General features: G+C 31.5%; 1 long non-coding RNA gene across 1 annotated transcript; it reads right to left on the bottom strand.

Annotated features, from left to right (window-relative positions):
* Positions 1–3,838: 3,838 nt before the first annotated feature.
* On the bottom strand, positions 3,839–9,034 carry LOC134714897 (uncharacterized). Its single transcript, XR_010106587.1, has 3 exons — positions 8,963–9,034; positions 6,242–6,334; positions 3,839–4,529 (listed from the first exon to the last, which is right to left on the bottom strand). It is a non-coding gene; the product is annotated as an uncharacterized LOC134714897 (long non-coding RNA).
* Positions 9,035–10,073: the final 1,039 nt, after the last annotated feature.

The raw sequence follows: 10,073 nt of genomic DNA, 5'->3' as shown, positions 1-10,073 counted from the left end.
TTTAACTATTAAATTTAAAGAAAGCTGGTTAGCTAGTTTAGAAAGCAATTCTGGGAAGTGTACTAATTTACAATCTGGCAATAAATTAAGAACTTACAGAAAATTTAAAAATATTTTTATGTTTGAACCATATTTAAAAATGAATTCAAAAAAAGACAGGCAAATAATCACAAGATTTAGAACTAGCTGTCATGATCTTAAAAATGGAAAGAGGGAGGTATTTTGGGATTAAAGCTGAAGACAGAAAGTGTAAGCTATGTAAGAACGCAGTTGAAGACGAACTACATTTTCTTTTAAAATGTCCTGTTCTAAAAGATACTCGATCTCAACATCTATCTAATTTAAATTCAAAATTCAAAAATGTTTCAAGATTATCTGCATGAAATGAAATTTGTTTGGATTCTTTCATCTGAAGATTTGTTTGTAACTTCAAACTTATCTAATTTATTGCACTCCCTTTTTGAAGAACGAAAGAAAATTATAGAAAATATTGTTGTTTAAAAAAAAAAAAAAAAAAAATAGAAGAAAAATATAGATAGATATATAATTATAGGAAATAAAATTGATCAGGAGTTGTCTCCCATAGACCTAGTACTATAAAGAATTATGTTATTTCTCCAGGTCACAGTGGCACCCATAAAAACTATGTTTTGTCAATAACTTGGTTTATATCAGGTTAATTAGTGTAAATGTGTATTCATGTGTTGTTTTTGTTTTTTGTTGTCTAAATGTATTTTAATCATTCTAATCTTTTTCTGTGCTTTATTTTGTAATTCATTCATTTGATTGTATAGCTCAAATTTTGGGCACCATGATTGGTTAATAAAAATTATCTTATCTTATCTTATCTTATCCCTCATATTTTACGCATAAATTTGCTATTTTTATTCGCCTTTTGCTTTTGTCTATGAGACACCAGTGTTTTCTTCTTTTTCTCAAAACTACTTATTTCATACTACATTGTATTATTACTGTTTTGCACGGGGAACATTGCTAAGTTGCTAAATCCTAGAGCATATATCTCAAGGATTCTCAATCATGCTATGATTGCTTTGATTTTCTAAATATTCCAGTCGTTTGACAGACTAGTGGTTAATTTGATAACTATCACCGGAGGTCCTAAGCTCGTCAATATAAGCGGGGATTAATTTTGTTGGACTAGAGCTTCGGCATTCTGTCTAGAGCTGCATTTCTTTGGTTGCGTTCTTCTCGTTTTTTTCATACTATATATTATTATGCTATTTTCAGCGTTTATTTCTGTAACGCTCATTGTTAACTTGGAATGCTACTATGATCTCTATATGTCTGTTTGCTTTGTTCACACATCGTTCTAGATATAAGGACATTGTATGCGACAATCCACCATTTTCTACGTCAACAAATGCCTGTACCAAGTCAGGAATATTACAGTTATTGAATATTAATAAAATAAGGGAAAATCAACAATAGGAAAAAAAGGTTAACCGTTTTGTCATAAATTTTATTGATGCATTGTACATTGTAACATCAAGATACAGCAAAAAGGAACTGGTGGGTCACTACGATAATTTTAATAGTAAGTAACATGAGTAAGTAACCAAAATTTTATTTAGAGTCGGCATATATACATAATAACTGACAAAACATGAGCTATAGTGAGCTCTTTAAACGACTATAACATAAAAATCATGCAGCATCATGCAAATACATGCAAAAAATGAAGAAGAAAAAACATGCCAGTATAATGAAAGCAAATCTATTTGATGTGTGAGCTTCCAGAGTCAAGGTTCATGTGGCAATCGTCTCTATGTGCATTGAACGGGGGAGTCAGCAAATCACCTGAAAATCATAAAATAATAACAAACTAAAAGCATAAAAACAATAAATAAATTAATTAAAACAAAATATATAAGCACTAGCATTTAATGTCAGATATATTCAATACATGCATAAAGAGCAGAGCAAAAGGCCACTATAAAAAGAAAGAAAAGAATTTCAGCCTTGAGACAGCGCTGGATGAAAAAATGAAAACGACATGAACTGCAGTTGCAGTTTTGACCCCCACACCAGGAATTTATATAATTCCTAAACTGGTCAAAAGAAGTCATGAATCTAGCCTCATTAGGAAGGGAGTCCCATATTTGTGCTGCCTCAAATATACAGGATATTTTACCCGATGCTATCTTGAGGTTCTAGGTCTAGGCACCTCAGCAGTATTCACATACCTGAAATTATATGAAATGTTTTTAATTACAACTTAAATCTTGAAAAAAAGGACATTTTTTAAATTATTTTAAAGATCTCCAAGGCAATTGAGAGCATTCTACGAGTTTTTAATGATGGAAGGTTGGAAATCTGCAGGAGTGTTTCGTATGAGCTCTAATAATCTTCATAAATAAAGCAAAGCGCTCAATCAAGAAAAAAATGTATTTTTTCTAATTTTCTGGTATTTTGTTCCCCACAGAAATACCAAGTCAAAGGGCAGTAACTAAAGTTAGACATAATAAAAGAGTAATATTAAATTGCAAGTTTACTCAGTTTAATAAGATGTTTCCCAAATCTTTTCAAAACATTTAATTGCCTTGCAGCCTTTTTACAAATATTTGAAATATGTAAATTGAAGTTTAATTTAAACTTTATGTATCAATTGTAACTCCAAGTAGTTTAACCTCATCCTCACATGATATAGAAATACCGTTCAAACATAATCTTTTGATCATGTGTTTTTATGCCAAGAGAGATAACTTGAAATTTCTCTGGGTCGGCCTGCATTTTATTGGAAGAAAACTACTGTTTTAAATAGTTGATGTCATCCTCAAGAGCAGAAATTACATCCTGTTAGGAATTTCAGGGCTTTGACAAAGTATTGTCATCATTATAATTATATAAAGAACTTTAATAAAAAAAAAATCATTTATAAAAATTATTATATAGGGTGGGTCCAAGGATGGAACCTTGTGGTACCCCTTCAAATATGTCAAGCATACCACTTAAATTTTGGATTACTCCCACACACTGTTTTCTTTTTGTTAAAAAATATATATTATAACATATCAAGTGAGGATTTGAAACTCCTCCTCAGTCAATAGTAGAGTGTGTGAATAAGTACAAAAAAACAAAATCTTGATTGCCTACAGAGAATATAAATAAATTCAAAAGTATCATTTAACAGTCTCCGGGACAAGTTTGCAATTCCGCTGAGTGCAAAAGTTGTCACCTTAATTTTTGGAGTTAAGTCAAAACAAAGTTGATAACTTGGTTGGTATTGGTTCCCTGATATTTGTCCTAAAAAAATTTGGCTCTAGCACCACTGTTGAAAAAGTTATGCCCCTTTTTTCAACAATTTCCTCAGAGGAAAAGTACTTTTCCTCAAGGGAAATCAAATTTCCCTGAAGGAAAAAGATTTTTCCTCAAGGGAAATTGTTTTTTCCTCAAGGGAAAAAGATTTCCCTTAGGGAATTTGCTGCATAATTATTTCCTTTGAGGAAATTCTATTTCCTTAGAGGAAATTCTTTTTCCTTTGAGGAAATTTGCAGCTTCAAATTTTCATTCGAGGAAATTTGCAGCTTTAAATTTTCCTTTGAGGAAATACTTTTTCCTGTGAGGAAATTTGTAGCTTCAAATTTTCCTTGGAGGAAATACTTTTTCCTGTGAGGAAATTTTTGACAAACACTTTTCCTTGGAGGAAAAGTCAAGACAACAAATTTCCTGTGAGGAAATCATTGTATTTCAAATTTCCTCTAGGGAAATTTCTGAACATCAAATTTCCCTTAAGGAAATGTTTTTCCTCTATGGAAATCTCATAACAGTACAAACAGTATTAATATATTTTCTGCTAGACTGAATTATTGATACAAAAGATAATTAAAACTTTAATACTGTAATACAAATTTTCATGGTGAGTATTTAACATACAAAAACAAAAGGCTGAATGTTTAGCATGTTTAAGACCATACAATAATAAGCAAAACGCTATGAATAGCATACCATTTGTGATGTTATTAATATTGTGCTCATATTTGAATATTAAATAAAATAAACACTTTTCATGTCAAATTATCTTGTCTTCTGTTACAGCTGCTGTGTATTCAACCCCCTACATAACAGTTCAGTGCATAAATAATTCAATCCACAAGACATCTTCCTTCAATTTGTTGAATAAACTTTTTGCAACATGTTCTTCAAACAACTTCTTTGTATATTTGATATGATGGAGCCATGTACATGAATGGATAAAGCAGGTGTTTATTTCGACAACAAACATGACAAAGACACTATTATTTTTCTTAATTTCTCCACAATCCATCAGTGAATATGAATGTAGGTTGTTACATTTTACACAATTGTGTTCTTTGATAGTACTCCATTTTGTTTATAGCAATTTTGTAGGATTTTTTTCTATTTCTTTTTCCAGAAAAACACACAGTTGAGTTCATTTCACATTAGTAATCCAATTAGCACATTATGTAGAAAAGTATTAACAATTAAAATTCCTCTTCAGTATAGACCTGCAGGACCTGTTGATGATCATAAAAACCAAGATATCTGACCTATAAATACACAAAATAAAAAAAAAATGTTATAAATTGAGAAAAAAACAGCAATATAAATAAGCTTATTTTATCACGTTTTAATGAACATTTTGAGAAACTTTCATTTGATATTCTTACTTGTCATGCTTATGAGTTCTCTTATTTCAGTGCTTTGTGTAAAAGATTTAATATTCTTTGTTTAGTGCCTTGCAGGGATATTTAAAGTTGAGCCACTTGCAATAGTTGTTATAGAATGTTCATATGTTGTGTTAATATTTGAACCACTGTCCTATCAGTCAGGGGTACTACTTGTACAAGTGTATTTTATTTACTTAAAGAAGTGAAAAAAAGTATACACATATAAGTAAATAAATAATGTTTGAATAATCTCCCCTTAATTTTCTGAAAAATTTAATTGTATAAGTAAATTTTTCTTACAATCCAACAAAAATCCTCAAGTTTTAAGATGTAAAATCATGCCTTTAAAATTTTTTCCCAGGTTTGCTCAAATTTTTTCATTAAAGTTCAATGTTTCATCTCATTAATTCATCAAAGAAACTGATTGAGCAAAGATCTTGTATATTTGCGCAAGGCCTTCAAAAATTGCTCCTTTGGGGCTTGTAAATAAGCAGTGTTAAGAAGATAACAAACAAATGGGACTTTCATTGTCTATGAAATTACACTTAAATGATTATTAAAGACATCTGTAAAGGGTACACAATTTAAAATTCTATTAGAGCAAAGAAATCTTAAGAATTCAAGAAAAGAAGAAAGGATGATTTTTTTACTTATACAAGTAAAAAATTCTGAATGCCTAAGGGACATAACTAAGCCATTTTTTTTTTTACCTATACAAGTAAATAAAATTCACTTGTATAAGTATCCTACAAATTTACTTATATGTGTATATTTTTTTTTACTTCTTCAAGTAAATAAAATACACTTGTATAAGTAGGACCCCTGACTGCCTATATTATGGTCAGGTTGAGTGCTCACAGACATGAGGCCTAAATTAATATATTGTTTGTTTCCCTAATCCCTATTCTGACAAGCCAGGTGTGGGTAGGTAGGTAGGTAAATAATTTTATTTTTCCCAAAAGCCTGAATATTATCTGATGATCCGGTAAGCCCGAAAAATCAGAAATGAATATAATAATATTTGGCTTAGTTTTGACAATAAAATTTTATGAGTATGACCATTTTTGCAGGGTCGGTCGAGATTGGAGAAACAAACAATATTTTATATTAGGCCCGATTTTTTTTTATTAATTGTTATTGCCTTTGAACAGAACATGTTGAAATAAATTGGATTGTTTAAATCTTTATATGTTGGGATCTTTAATGAATGACCTATAAAGGAAGTGTTTTCTCATTATTGAAGGCAGGCCCATGATTGACCTTTAATTTCTTGCATCCGCTTCATTGAACTCTGGTGGATAAGTCACTCATTTACCATACCACATTTTCTTATTTTTATATGATTCATCATTCAAAGGCAATTTCTTTTATTACTGTAATTCAGAAATTATCCAAACTTTTTAGTAATGCGAATAATGTGACTGGGTGAGTATCGCAAAAATAAGAAATCATATTTTGATAACAGAAACATATATATATATATATATATCATGTTATGATATATATATCTTTATGCAGTTTTTTTTTGTAATCAAAATAAGTTGTCCATTCCCTGAAAAATCTGAATTTACAGTATATAGAAGTGGTCTTACCATTTAGGCCTTGTTGTATTCTGTTTATCTTGTTTTGCGCTCATTTCTATTGTAACTGTTTATATTTTTCATTATTTTTCTATATTTCTTGTCCTATAAAACATAAAAAGGGTAAAAACTATTATTAAACATCTATTTGTGTTTTTCTTTATATGCAGTTATATTTAAAAAGAATGGAATATTTGTGCTTTTTCATTTCACAAACTTTTTGCCAGTCATGACTTTCGCAGACTTTCACCCTGGTCAATAGTTTAAAAACAAACATTCCCATACTTTTTCTTTGTGTTCGTACTAATTTTTCATTTGACAAAAAAGACATGATTCAACTATTCTTCTATAAATTGTTTCGCTTGACTACGTTAAACTCTGAAATATTGTTAACAGTATAATCAGTATGTGTCTCACTCGTCAAAATTTCAAATTAATATATAAATAACCAATAAAAATGCTATGCATGGCTCAGCTTGATACAAACGTACAGGTTGAACCCAGAACAGTTTGGGCAAGTATGGACACAACATTCAAGCTCGATACAACTCTGAATTTTAAATTTTTATTGTGATTCAATAGTTGATGCAGCATAGGTTTCTGACACACAATGAATGTGGTCCAAGTACTTAAAAAAAATTAAATTGACAATTAATCTCCAAAATGGTCCAATATTCAAAATCTCAATACATGGTTAGATGCAGCATATCAACATGATCAAAGAAACCAATAATTCTTTTTTGATGAAATCAAATAAAGTTAAATTTTGGACCCTTTAGAACTCAATGTGGACCAATTTGATAATGGGACAAAATATAAAAAATCTTAACGAATGGTTAGATTCAGCATATCAAAGAGCCCCATATAATCAATTTTTGTTGAAATCAAACAAAGTAAAATTTTGGACCCCGATTTGGACCAACTTGAAATTTGGGCCCATAATAAAAAAATCTAAGTAAATATTCAGATTCAGCATATTAATCAGAACACCAAGAATTTAAATATTGTTAAAATCAAAATAAGTTTAATTTTGGACCCTTTGGACCTTAAGGTAGACCAATTTAAACAGGACCAAAAAAACTAGGAATCTTAATACACAGTTAGATTTGGCATATCAAAGAACTCCAATAATTCAATTTTAAAATCAAACAAAGTTTAATATTGGCCCCTTTTGGCCCCTAATTCATGTTATTCCTAAACTCTGAACAAAAACTCTGGTCACAAACCTTGTGTTTGAATTTCACAGATTTCTTTTAACTTGTACTAAAGTAATTAAGCGGAAACTAAATGTCCTGGGACAACGACGACTACATGATAAAATTGAGAATGGAAAAAGGGAATGTGTCAAAGAGACAACAACCTGACCATAGATTCGAGGGTTGGAATCCTTTTCTTTTACCGACCAATGCATTTGAATGGGAGATATAGTTGGAACCCCTCTTTACTCATGGTTGGGACCCCCCTTTGAAAATGGCTGGATCCGCCCCTGAGAAGCATTATAGAAAAATCTATAAGCTTTATCTCAAAATAAGGATCATTTTATTTTTAAAGGGCAGGCACAGATCCAGAGGGGGTTCAAGGGATTGGAACCCCCCTTTTTTTGGATTATCAATGCATTTGAATGGGGACATGTAATTGGACCCCCCCCCCCCTTTTCCCCTTTTGTCCTGGGTTAGAATCCCACCCCACCCCTTTTTAAAATGACTGGATCCACCCCTTAAGGGTCTATAATTAAGTTTGACAACATCAGACATACTACTTTAACAAAAATAAATGCCACATTTTATCCAATTTAATTTCATCTCTTACTTGCTATTTCATCCATAATATTTAAAGAAATATAAATTTGGGAGTAGTATGATTTTAATTTGCAAGTTATTAACTATCCAAACTAGAGACCTAATCATGCTAATAGAGTAGATATACTTGACTAATTTAAATCAAACTTGGGGTGACTGGGAACAAAGATTTAAGGGAATAGATGCCAGTTTACCTACAATGACCTAGTTTCATAACAATAGCATACATTAATAAAGACTACATGGTCACTCTTAGGTTTAAATTTTGGGTGTTCATTTTTTAACAATTTCAACTACATACAAGTATCAAGATTTGATCCTACATTATTTAAATATTGAAAAAAAATAGCTTTTTAAATTTGGATCTAACGTTATTTATAATTGTGTATGTCACATGGGTGTATTTTAATGTAAAGCATCTGAAAAATCATTAGCCGTCTCATATTAATTTCAGTTCTTCAAAAGGCAAATTTATATGAGCTTATGCTGAAAAGAGATTTCTTATTAAGGAGAAATCCCTGCCCCCCTTTTTGTGTGAAAAATTTTGTTGATTGTATAGGGAATCACAGAAACATGACTGAGGCAAGCATCCCTCATCTGAACCCCCCCCCCCCCCCCTCCAAATAATAAATAATTATGACGTCTTGAAAGGCTATTATATTTTTTTTCTACGTCGATGTTAGGCGTCAAAGAAAAAAAATATAATAGCCTTTCAAGACGTCATAATTATTTGGACTACCCCCCCCCCCCCCCCCCCCCAATCACTCAGGTTATTGGTGAAGAGTTGTCACACAAAATAAATGATACCAAATATTCATATGAATATGTTTTTAGCTAGTGTAAGTCAGTCCGGAGAGGAGGCAACCATTTGATTTGTAGGGTGAAAAATGTGATTAATCTTGTTTGGTAAACTTGTGCTATAAATAAAAATTACCAATCCATTAAAAAATCCGTGAGCCCAATCTCATCCAATGAAATAGATAATTGTCTGTTTTCGAAGTTATATGGAACTAAGTTAGTAGTCCAGATAAATATGACGCATTGCAAGGCATTTTTTCTGAGGAGAAGTGTAGAATGGGGGAATGGAACCAATAAATTGATCGGATCCGAAATGCCCTTCCCAGTGAAGGAGCACCTATTATTTTGTAGGTAATTATTATTAGTGTCGGTGGTCTCACAAGTAAATCAGAGTGAATATTGCATGCACATTAAAATTAGCAGAGAAGAGACAATTATCAACTTGTGTTTTATTAATTTTCTCGCAGTTATTTACGGTAAATCAGCTATATAGACATAGGAAGATGTGGTGTATGTATATATAACACAAAACAGGTGTTCGGTTCTAGTACTATATAGTGGCTATAGTATATGACTTTTAAATAACAATTATCAATTATATCTGTATTCTGTGGCGAGTCGAAGGGGATGGAATCCGGGATTGGACTCCCCTAGCTTTTTATGAGCAATCATTGCATAAATGATAATCTCGGGAATCCTCTCAAGTTCCTACAGAAAAAGGGAGAAGGTTTGGATCCATTAAAACGTTTAATCCCGCTGCAAATGTTTGCACCTGTCCTAAGTCAGGAATCTGATGTACATTAGTTGTCGTTTTTTTATGTTATATATACGTGTTTCTCGTTTCTCGTTTTGTTTATATAGATTAGACCGTTGGTTTTCCCGTTTGAATGGTTTTACACTAGTAATTTTGGGGCCCTTTATAGCTTGTTGTTCGGTGTGAGCCAAGGCTCCGTGTTGAAGGCCGTACTTTAACCTATAATGGTTTAATTTTTAAATTGTTATTTGGATGGAGAGTTGTCTCATTGGCACTCACACCACATCTTCCTATATCTATATACAAGGTGATAGGACGTTCCGTTGGAATAGGTTACCTGTCACGGCATCAGGAAAAGTTTTAATATAAGAACCTTAAATATATTTGAACAGGTCGGTAAAAACTCTCTTTTGACACATAGGTAGTGCACTGTTGCATTGAAAACCAATCAAAACGCTAACAATATGTGAAAAGATACAATTTTAACCTACAC

This window comes from Mytilus trossulus, chromosome 4, assembly GCF_036588685.1.
Source record: "Mytilus trossulus isolate FHL-02 chromosome 4, PNRI_Mtr1.1.1.hap1, whole genome shotgun sequence".
Classification (NCBI taxonomy): domain Eukaryota; kingdom Metazoa; phylum Mollusca; class Bivalvia; order Mytilida; family Mytilidae; genus Mytilus; species Mytilus trossulus.
Note: the sequence above shows the minus strand (reverse complement) of the source record. Positions and strands in the feature narration are given on the sequence as shown.